The sequence below is a fragment of the Anoplolepis gracilipes genome, chromosome 3 (assembly GCF_047496725.1).
Source record: "Anoplolepis gracilipes chromosome 3, ASM4749672v1, whole genome shotgun sequence".
NCBI lineage: Eukaryota > Metazoa > Arthropoda > Insecta > Hymenoptera > Formicidae > Anoplolepis > Anoplolepis gracilipes.
In genome coordinates, this window is record NC_132972.1 from 5543148 (window position 1) to 5555214 (window position 12067).

Genomic DNA, 12067 nt, shown 5'->3' on the forward strand with positions numbered 1-12067 from the left:
ATGCCGCGTTATCAGTGAAAGAAGTTATCAGAAAAAAGAAGAACGAATGGGAGGAGTCTTTCGACACGTCTTTGTTTTTTGCTTCAGCAACGCGATACGTACTCTCGATGTATGTATTTATTCATTCCACAAACAATATATTCTATCTCTTTCCAACTTTCTTTCTCTCTCTCTCTCTCTCTCTCTCTCTCTCTCTCTCTTTGTATTCCGAGAACGGCGCGAAAAAAAAAAACGCAGATTGCATAGCGCGCGCGTGTCGTGTAAACGAGAGAACGAGCGCATAGAAGAACGCGATTTGAATTTTGCATCTATAGATCCTCGCACAAGAAGCGCAACAGCCAGTAACGGACTCATCGCGAACTCATCGCTTCGCTCATTGCGACATCGCTGCGAAATCGCGGAAATATGGCGGCCGCGCGCTGAGACGGCGTTCTCGAACGATCGTCGTAAAAAGGGAAAAAATAAAGTAAGCGGGTATTGTTTATTTACCTCTTGCGCGCGAGATGTACTCTTCCACTACGTAATTCCCAGTTGCGAGAAAGATGGAGATGGAAAAGAAAGGCGACAGACTCTCGACGACACTCGAATTTACACTACCGGCCGCGTTTAACGTTCTCCGTCCTTTCTCTCTCTCTCTCTCTCTCCCCCTCGGAGTTACCGCTTGACTTTTCGCACACGCTCCGTCGTCTCACACACGAACGACCACACCGACAACGACGCAGCAGTCATCGACTATGACAGCACACCGAGACGCAATACACGCGACACGACGCGAAGCGAAGCGACGCGACGCGACGCGACGCGACGTGACGCGACGTACCGCGCGGTTTGCCCCGACGGCGAACGACGCTACGTCGTTATTATTACAGTGACACGAGTGACGACGCGCTGGTGGCTGCTGTTACGCGAAACGAAGGTCGCATCGACGAACGCGAAACGAACGACGGCCGTAGCGGCAGCAGCGAAGATCCACGTCGCACGACAGACAGGAGCCAACTACACCGCGACGACCGCTGTCGCTTCGCGCTCTCCCCACCACTTCGCGTCTCTCTCCCTTTCTCTCGCTCTCGCTCTGCTCCACGCGCTTCCCCCCACCCTGCCATCCCACTTCGTATGCTCCGCTCTTCTCCCTGCGTGCTGTCCGCGCCACCGCGCGGTCGCCGCCGTAGGTCCGATTATTTATAGAATCTCAGCATTGTTGTGTCCACGCGTTCTCTTGCGTCAGGATCGTCTCTCGCGGCTCTAGCGCCACGGCTTACTTGAGCAAAAATTGTACGCGATTTTCAACTTATCAAAATGTATAGAAAATTTAACAGAATTATCTAATGCGGCATTTTAAATTATGCAATTCAAATTTACTAATAATTATAAATTTCTCTAAAATATTATGTAATTCGAATTTATTATTAATTATAAACCGATGTAAAAATGGCTTTCATTATTAATAAAATCGTAATTCAAATATCTAGCATATCTGTTATAAATCTCTGCATTAATTATATGTCATGAATCATGCATTTTCTTCATTAATATTTGATGAATTTATTACACAAACATAATATACGTATAAGCAAATCTTTAATTACCTTACACATATATAAAAGACTTTATTATGGATTGCATAAAGCTTATCTTTAAATATTTATAATTTTCCACCTTTGACGCGTTCTTAAAATAACTCTTTTATCTCCCGTTAGGAATATTATGTACGCAAGCAAAATAAGCAATTGTAAATATTCGTGACACGTGTCCAATGCAAACGTTTTGTGCAAATGACGCGAGGATCGAACGAGGAGCAATGCAAACGCGTGGCGCAAACGTGCGCTACGATAACGTGGGCGGTTTGGTTCGTACGTCATTCTATTCAACTGTTTCCTCGTCATAAATAGATGGGTTCGATTAATCACCGACGAGCAAGCCCAGGGGCTCGCCTTATATTACGCGATAGAAAAATCGATATTATCCTCGCGACCGATATTTATATCCCAATCAGTTATCCTCCCCTTCGGGTACATCTACCTACGTGAGACGTAATATGTCCATCAACGTAATACTTGACTAACATTTACCGCTACCATCTAGGGAACCGTTAAATTTTCTAACGCTTCATGTCATAGCGTTTAACATTAAACATGACTGTGCTAATTTTACGACTATGCGTCATATTGATGAAGTTAAATTGGCTAATTAAGAAAATTATATATAAAAGCTTTTCAATTTTGTCAATTTTTCTCATTAAAAACAAAACTTTCCTATATATAATCTTACAGTTATTTCCATGCAAATAAATTTTTATTATAGTCTTTAATTAACCACTCTGTAATTTTATTAAAATAAATTATACGTATATACAACACTTGTTTGTTCAAAAATGTCCATTTAAAGATGATTAATATTAATTCAGAATTTTACATAAAGAATAGTTGTTAATTCTCGCTAATTGTCTCTTGGAAATTTGAAGCTCGCATAGGAAGCAAGTTTCAATATAAAAAATATATGGTACTTAATCTGAATCAGATTAAAAATGCATTGCGTACTATCGGAAGTCCGTGGGTGCTGCGGCTGGTTGCTCCCGGAAGCTCTCTTATCGCGAGCCCTTTGTTTTCTCCGCTTTAATTCACCGAAATCGTCATAATCAGAGACCGCGTCGCCGGCGTTAATGACACTGCACAGATTACGCTTATCGAGTCATACGGTCATAGTACGGGGAAGAAAAAATAGAAGACGTAGCCATATCATATTATAGCCATTGAAGCTTCCAGTCCGATTATATAAATAAAATTTTATGATGCATGTATCGATTTATACATATATGTATATATTGATAAATGTTATAGATGTGTATATAGATAAAAAAAGAAAAGTTTCTCCTTGACATTAGTAGCACAGATTTTCAAACTATCCTTAAAATATGAAACCTTAATTATTAATAATATATTTTTTATATTAATTTTTCTCAAATATAATTTTATTAAAAAAATAATAAATATATGAAATATTACTCTTTATATTTTTTAAAAATTCAAGATCTTGCATTTTCAGAATTTAAATTTCAATTTAAATATTTAATGTTATTTATTATATGAAAAATGATAGTTTCTCTTCCTAAAAAATTTCGATTTATCATTTGTCAAAGACTGTATTATTAACACTAAGATAAACAGTTTTAGGAAATTGTATTTTCTAAAATTATAATATCCAATGTATAATATTATATCTAACAAATAGGTTTAATCGGGATAAAAATCCAATTGTCAATATTCCCTTTACCGTGCTATTGAAACAAGCAGAATCAGTATTATTTCGCTTATTCTTGGATTAATCATGTCACTGCGCAAATTGACATTTGGTCAGAGATCGCGCTCTCTGACGCAATCTCGACAGTGCACGCGTGCAATTATAACAACACCGATTTGCATTTGGCGAAAGAATGATGAATAAAGTGCGTCATTACCGAAAAATTCACATCAAAATATTGTAATGTGATTAAAGTTGCCAAATTTATCGAATTAAGAAACGTATGATGAAATATCATTAGTGTAATTTTCTACAAATATATATATTTCATCATACGTTTCTTAATATATATATATATATATAATACATAAAAAAGAAATTTCTTACGTATAGTTTTAGTCGTGATAATAAACGTATCATTCTCGTATATTTATAATGTAAGATTAGAAAGTCAAATTTAAAAGATATAAAAAGATGAGGACATTCTTTACGTAATAATTCTCTTTGACATAAAAAAAAATATAATTAATTGTATGTATTCATTATGCTTAATTAAATTTAATTTGAATTTAAAATATATTTTTTTCGTTTTAATGTAAATATAAGCTGTAAGAACTATTTAAATATATATATATATATATATATAAAAAAAAAAAAATATATATATATATATATATATATGTATCCGAAACTTGTAAGTTTTCCTTAAAAGTTTATGTGTCATGTTTATATTCCAATTCCTTTTCTACTTTACATTTTCCAACCAATGTGTCATGTCTGGAAAATGTAGCTTTGGCACGATTTTCTATTCTGTAAACCACAGGTGGTTTCCTTCAGAAAGTCGCGGACGGGCTCGACGATAATGAACGACTCGACTGTAAAGTATTGTAAAGCGTAAGGGAGAAGTCACTGTTTCTTTGCGACGAGTTCCTCGCGTATAATATCACATGCACATCTCGCCCGCCTTTGACGAACGCGGTTCTTCCCCGTGGATCTAATTCGAACAACGGTGGAATTTTTTTTCAGCCGGCGGCTAAAAAAAAGAGCCATCTCCCAATCACGTGCCACCTTCCAAAAATAGCAGACAAGGTCACGCTAAGCGGGTTTCCCCTCGCCCACCACTCACCAAACCCTCACCGCGCCACCCGCCCTAAACTCTATCGATCCATCAGCTTGGATACCGTTAAACATATCGGTCAGATGAAAACTAACATTTTATGAATGTTATTATGCGAAAGAGATGGATGAAAAATCGTCAATGATTCTAATCGAACCATTTAATAATTATGCCTTTCTCATTTATATGTAGAAAAAAAGAAAAAAAGTTCTCGCCCGCAAAAGCATTTAATTGCTATTTACAATTTAAAGCCATATACATATTTTTAATATTCTGTTGTATTATTGTGATGCATAGTTTCATAAAGATTTGAGATTTTAGATTTAGAAAAAAACATCTAAACTTTAATGTCAACCTATAATAATAATAATTATTTAAAGACTTTATTTTTATACTTTACGATAAAGAAAATATTCCTCAGACAAAAAATATTTTCGAAGAAGAATATTCTTCTTTCACGCGTTTATGGAGACGCGAAGCGAAGCAGCGAAGTACAATAATTTCAATAATATTCGAACCATGTATAGTGATGTATTTTTATAATTTGTGCAAAAGATGATACAGCAAGTCAGGCGGCTCTAATATATTCAGAGTCTCTCGTTTGCTTCGGGCTATTTATAGTGAATCGCTCGATATGATGTACTGATTTTATTTTTAGCTGCTTACCTAGCTACAGCCCTTTCACCCCTTCGGCTTGACACCCTCGTGACAGCCGAGCACGCAAAAATTGCCGATATTTACCTGAAAAAAGTAAATCTTTTGAAACTGTACTGAAAAAATAATACGCAATCGGTAAACATGTTTATACAGTATCTGAGATGGATTAACCTTTATTGGAATATTTTATTGTTTTTTTTACGAAGCGAATTCCAGAAAATGAAGTCGATATTCAATACCGGCTATTGTAAACATATTTATAAAAATAGATTATAAAAAATTATTACAGTATATTACACAGTGTAAAATTATTTACAGTTATAAAACATTAAAAAAAGCTTTGTAAACATTTATAAAACAATCTTTAATTAAAAAAAAAAAGAAGTTTGTAAATTATAAACCGAGTCTTCATAAATATTAGATAAGTTTCTTCATTAGAAATGAAATAATGATTTGTATAGAAAAAGATATATTTAACATATAAAATATCTGCTCTCTCTTAATCAAGAAATTACTTTGTATAGAAAATTTGTATTTCTAATTAATTCATTGTAATTTCGATTTTCAATATTATACAGATCAGCAAAAGTTGTACTTTCCATAATAAATTGGCTTAATTTCGTTGACAAAAAAAACATGTTTTGAAGCTCATTTCTAGAGATTAAGTTTATTCACGAGATTGAAATATTATGTCGCAAAAATTATGCCAATTTATTTCCTGTTTGCTGTTTTCTCTTTAACTAAATTTTACTTAGATGGAAAGCGGAAAGTTGAACGAGACTCGTGGTAGGTTTATGTGAGAAAACCAGACACGAGGATTGCATCGAGCTGTCTCGATCTCAGCATGAGGTCGTTCGGAGCGTATAAATACGCGTCTTTAAAAAGCCGACTGTTCCGCTTTTAAAAAACCGCGTATCGTAGACTCGTCCTCGGGGTGGCTTGTGTTTCTACAGAGTGTCACTTTACTCCGTCGAAAAGAAATAAATTGTAATATAGCTAATTTACAATATCTATCGTTTTTAAGCGCAATATTAAAGAAAAATTTATATATAAAAATCCAACAAAAAAATTCAAATTTCTTTTTATCTCGAATAAAATACTTTTTATCACATTTTTTTTCTAGAGCAAAAAAGTAAGAAGAATTTATAACGTTATGTTACTTCACGAATTAAATTAAATTTTTATTTTTATGTAGACTTAAATATATAATATACACATATATTGTCTATATTACACTCAAATTATATATATATTTAAAACAAATTTACTATTTAGCATTTTGTGTATTCTTCTCTAAATAGGACTGAATCTAAAATGTTGTCTAAATTGGCGAAATTGATTATTGTGCAAGACAGTACAACGGGACGTAAAGTATCGCTTCGGAAACAGCTTGGTTAGGCGAGCACTCTCTTTCTCTCTTTCTCGTGGTAATACAGCCGACACATGTGTGTACTAGTACGAAAATAGTGACCGGCTCGTTCGAAAATACCGACCGCTAAAAATACGGACAAAAATAAACGTCCACACGTGTGAAAACACGCATTAATATTCGCCGCTTGTCCGACGGGCCGACGTTTCTATGCTACTGTATAGTGAAAGAGATTCGTCCGAGCGCGGGTGGCAGACAAAGATGGACACACATAAGTTCGATAACGGAGAAAAAAAAAGAGGGAGAAAACATAAAAATCTAACGGTAGTGAACGAAGTGAGGAGGATGAAAGATGAAGCGTGAGAAGAGGCGAGAAAAGGCGGTAAAGTGCAGTGAGCCTTGCTCAAACATCTTTAAACAAATCTTTCGTCATATCGATACCCGTCTTAAACTACAAAAATAGACTCGGAATCACGACCTAAATTCTTCGAGTCGTTTACTGATTACCAAACTATGTAAAGATTAGTTGGCATCGCGTGATGATGTGTTGTATTTTAGAATATACATATTGATTGTATAAAAACATGTTTCGTAATGATTCTGGAAAAATTACATTTGATAAAATTATTATTATAGTATAATTAGATACAAGAATTTATATCTCTAAATAAACAAAGATTTCATCTATAGACTAATACCAGAAATTGGGAAATATTTCACTTATCTTTATAATATTTTTCTCTAAAATAAAAGTAAAAAAAATCCTCTTAATCTAAAAGAGAAATCTAAAGAGTAGAATAGTTTTATTCTTAACATAACAATACATAATGAATGAGATATTTTCTTATACTAATTGTAAGTACAATATAGTTTTTAATTTAATTTATAAATAAAGTATTTAAAACATATCACGTAAAATATTCTCGTTCAGTTTACATAGGATATTTTCTTTTTTACATGATATTTTTTTAAATACCTTATTTATAAATTAAAACCTGTATCACTTATCTAAGTTTTAATAAATAGCAAATGTCCATTCGTAAAATTGTTTTTTGTTAATATTGGAATTAATAATTACAAATATTAAATAATATAATGGTAAGAAAATATCCCATTCAGTATATATTCTTACACGTCAAAATATCTGAAACTACTCTACTCTTTAAAGAATTTCTCTTTTATTATAAAACTAACAATAAGAAGATCCTTTTGTTGTCACTTATTTTAGAGAAAGATATTATATAAAGATAAGTGAAATATTCTTAAAAACGAGAATATAATTTTTTTAATATGTACATATATGTATATATATTTCGAAAATACAATTTCTCTTATGTATGATGAAAATTTTAATAGTCTTTTAAAAATGACAATCGAGAGACTCATAAAAAAAAAAAAAAAAAAAAATAAAAAAATTTCAGATCTGTGGCATTAATATTATTCATCATGATTACTCCTCAAATCTCGGTTGCGAGATACGCATATGTATATGAGAGCGTGTATATGTCTGCGGATCTGACAGAAAAATCGCCAGGCAAGAGAGCGGGCTGGCGCCAGCGTGACAGCGCGAGGCGGCGCCCGCGCCGTTTTCTGACTCACGACGAAAAAGACGACACACACAATGCGACGAGAAGAAGGGTGGCCGTCGCCCGCCCTCGTACGCGATCGTGGTGTTGCCAGGGGTAACCCTGATATTTCGCGCGCGTGACCCATAATCGCACAAAATGCGCCAGTGCGTCATCTCCGAATCAAAGAGTTTATGAAGTGATCTTAATATTGTAACGTTAACGCTTAAAAATGAATATCCAATGAAAAAAAAAAAAAAGAAATGGAGAAAATAGGAACGTCATTGAATGAAAATATGCGTATTGATTATACAAAATACGTAAATAATCTTTTTTAACGTAAATAAAATATGTTAAAACTTTAAACTTATATTCCATTTATCGTTTTACATTTATGTATGAAAATAAAATACGTTGCTATTATAAAAAATTGTGTATTTATACATAATATAATTTTAAGTAAATAAAGAATATTAAAATCTTCAAATAAGATTTTATTTTGAGAGTTTGAGTTGTTTTATTATTTGTTTACTTTCTGCAAACAACGATTAATTAATTTCAACTGATATAATCATATAATTTTTTATCAATGCAAAAAAAAGATATCGAAATTGTATCAACTAAAAAATTTAATTCCTCTACTATATATATTAATCTACAAATAATTATTTTTATTCTTTCTCTTCCTCTCTGAAGCATAAATCATTTTTTATAGCCATTACTCTATATAATACGTCTTGACACAAGAGACGGTAATGAAAAAAATGACTTACTGAACACAATGGCGTAAAAAAACTGTTCCGAGATAATTTCCTAATTTTCTTTGATGGTAAAAGAATTAAACGAACAGATCACCCACTTTCCCTTAGCTTCTCGCACACTCCATCAACGGATCCATCCACTCGCGACGACGGCCGTCATCGTCGTCATCATCGTAGATTAACAGGTAGGGACCGTTTCGCCACTCCCGCCGTTCGATCTGTCGGCCGGGGTGAGGAAGGGCGGTGCGGACGCGGATGGAGGGGAAGGTGCGGAGAGCCCGGGCTATTTATAGCATCATAGGTCTTTCGTGGGAGGATCGAGTGGGACGAGGCTGCGCGACAACCGGCGGCGGTGGTGGCGAGCAGGGAGGTGGAAACGTGTCAGGGGTGGCGTTCGAGGAATCCAAGGGAGACGGCAGTCTAGGGTCTTCGAGAGGAAGGGGAAAGCGCAGAAGCAAGAGAGGGAAAGAGAGAGAGAGAGAGAGAGAGAGAGAGAGAGAGAGAGAGAGAGAGAGAGAGAGAGAGAGAGAGAGAGAGAGAGCAAAGGCGGGGAGAGAGGCAAGGTGGTGAAGGTAAGAGCGAAGAGGAAAGCAAAGGGCAAAGAGGAACGAGGAGAGGTGATAGTCGCTATAAATAGAACCGGCATTCAGCCCGTGGACTCTTCTAGGGTGACCTTTGCGAGAGAAAGAGGAGAGAAAGAGGAAGAGAGAGAAGCAACGTCGACTTACAGGACGCTATTAGGCTAGGTTATTGGTTCACCCTCTCGTCTCTTCTCTTTCTATCTCCCTTCTGGGTTGGGCGCCACCGGCCGCGAATCTGGGTTATGTTTACTACCCCCTTCCCGTTTCCCTCGACGACCGCGTCGACGGCGCCGCTGCCACTTTCCTCGCGCGAGAAACGCTATACGCGAAAATGCGCTGCGACACGCGAGAAACGCATCTTCTGGATACACGCGTGTGTATCTTCTTTCTCGATGTGTCTATTTGCAGCAACAAAAGTCGCTGGTAAAAAATGAAGATTGCGTCCGAAATGACAAAAATATATGTTTGCAAGCACTCGATTCATCATTATTTACTGAAATGGCGTCTCTCACTAATTATCTCTCTAAAATATAATATTATTAAATCATCTCTTTAAAAATATACCTTCCTATTTTAGAAGTTAAAATCATATTATATTGTTGTATAATAGATGGAAAATTGTACCTAACATTTAATAATCGATTTTGAGAAAATGAGCACTGACATTTTCGAGAAATTCACTTTACAGTAAAACCTCGATTCTGAATAAAATCAATTAAAGCCAAGTAATTTTTTTATTTAGGATTTTATAATCTTTCATTTCTGTTATGTATATATATAAACTTTATACTTTTTTAATTATATTTTCATGAAATCCTTAAACTACCTGTAGCTAGGATTTTCGTTTCTTACGATAATATACATTTCATAATTTTCTCGTCATATACATCTTTAGAGATATTGATTTTTGTAAGAGGTTTATGTTGTTACATGAAAGTCATCAATTATGTTAATTAAAAAAATATACATATATATAGTAAATATTGAAGCTATGGTATTAAATATTTAAGGAAAAGTTATTATTTCCTACATTTGTATGATATCGTATTGTATGTAATTTGTAAATAAAATAAAAATCATTGAGAGAGAGAGAGAGAGAGAGAGAGAGAGAGAGAGAGAGAAAAAGAAATATTAATTTTATTTCTCTCTCTAGAAAAGAACAAATTATTTCATAACGTAGGCGTAATGTACGAACTGCTTGTATGAATTTCTTGCTCTTTATATATATATATATATATATATATATATAAATATTCGTACATTACGCCTACGCTATGAAATAATTTGTTCTTTTCTAGAGAGATAAATAAAATTAATATTTCTTTTTCTTTCTCTTTCTTTCAATGATTTTTATATTATTTACAAATTACATACAATACGATATCATACAGATGTAGGAAATATTAACTTTTCCTTAAATATTTAATATCATAGCTTGAATATTTACTATATATATGTATAATATTTTATATGGCATTATAGAAAAAAATTATATTTTTTTAAGTAGTTACAAAGAATAATAAATGTTAATAGAAAACTTTATAACTTTTAGATAGGAATTGTGTGTATGTGTTTACGTGAGGTCTTCGTATACGATTACAAAATATTAAGTTCCAAACTTGTAAAGATTTGCCAAACTACGAAAGAAACAACGATTGGAAACGAGAGTAAATACAAAAATAAAGCAAGCGTTGAAAAAGAAACATCGACGGAACGAACTTTGATTACCGATCTTTCCACCATGGAAGGAACGATCGCTTTGATCAGTGGCCGGGAGCACCAAAGTAAATACACGCTATAATATGTCGAGATCAAAGCAGTCATTTCTGCTAACGAAAGCAAAAGTCTAATCAAATTAAACCAAAATTATGTATTATAATTAAAAAAGCTATTTTCATCATTAGTATTCGATGTCATAATATAAACGTATAACGTTCATGGTTTATTATATTTTACGTGTCTAGGTTGTATTTTTACAGCCTACTTTGCATTACAATAAAAACCGATACGATCATACCATACCTAAACAAATGTTCGAAACGTGTATTGTGAAAATGTTATAACGGAATAATTTTAATTAATTTTTCGCAATACGATTACATATTCCGATTTGTATATTAAGCAAACATAAAACCAAATTAAACATGAAAAGTAGATTAAAATTTAATGCTTCAATACAGCAGTAACCGTTTTTTTTTTTAATTTGTTTAGAATAAAAATTAACCTATTATTTATTAATTAAATTATTATTTACTAATTTACTAATCTATACTATTATTTATTAATTTAACTAAGTTATTTAATATATTTTCAAATCTTTAAAGATCTAATTTTCTCGGATTCATTTTTTTAATTGTATCATGAAAAAATTAATATAATTATTTCGAAACTTTTTAATTACTGGTTGAGATCAATTGGCATAACGAACTTATCACCAACCGCATCGTTAATCATACAAAACCCTCGATGGCGAAACGGAAGTTATTGTATGCGATGACTAAATTTGCGCCGGGCAACCTGTCACTCTCGCGTCGGTTGCAAAGCTTTGGCCAAGCGCATTCCGCGGAATTGAGCATAATTTGTGCCAAACGTACGCGACTAACATTAGTCTTACCTCTCCGGATGCGGACGCGTGCGAAACAACCATTTTGGATTTCGGTTTCGTTGTAAGAAGAATCGCTCTTATCCACTAGAAATAGATTCGTATTAATAACTCATACTTCGTGCTAAATGTAGCCCCTTGATATTCAGCCCGAAATAACATATGCGATCTTTATGTA

General features: G+C 33.9%; 1 protein-coding gene across 16 annotated transcripts in view; it reads right to left on the reverse strand.

Annotated features, from left to right (window-relative positions):
- The window catches only part of Hdac4 (histone deacetylase 4), a 101974-nt gene that overhangs the window by 54831 nt on the left and 35076 nt on the right, over window positions 1–12067 (reverse strand). For 3 of the 16 annotated variants that reach the window (XM_072889133.1, XM_072889134.1, XM_072889127.1), the window contains exon 1: window positions 490–1043. The exons of 9 other annotated variants lie outside the window; for them this stretch is intronic. The gene's annotated coding sequence lies outside the window, so the exon portion shown is untranslated. Of the gene's footprint in view, window positions 1–489; window positions 1047–5020; window positions 5096–8718; window positions 8866–12067 lie in introns of those variants that run through there. 4 more of the 16 variants (XM_072889132.1, XM_072889131.1, XM_072889144.1 and 1 more) reach the window with 4 other exon arrangements.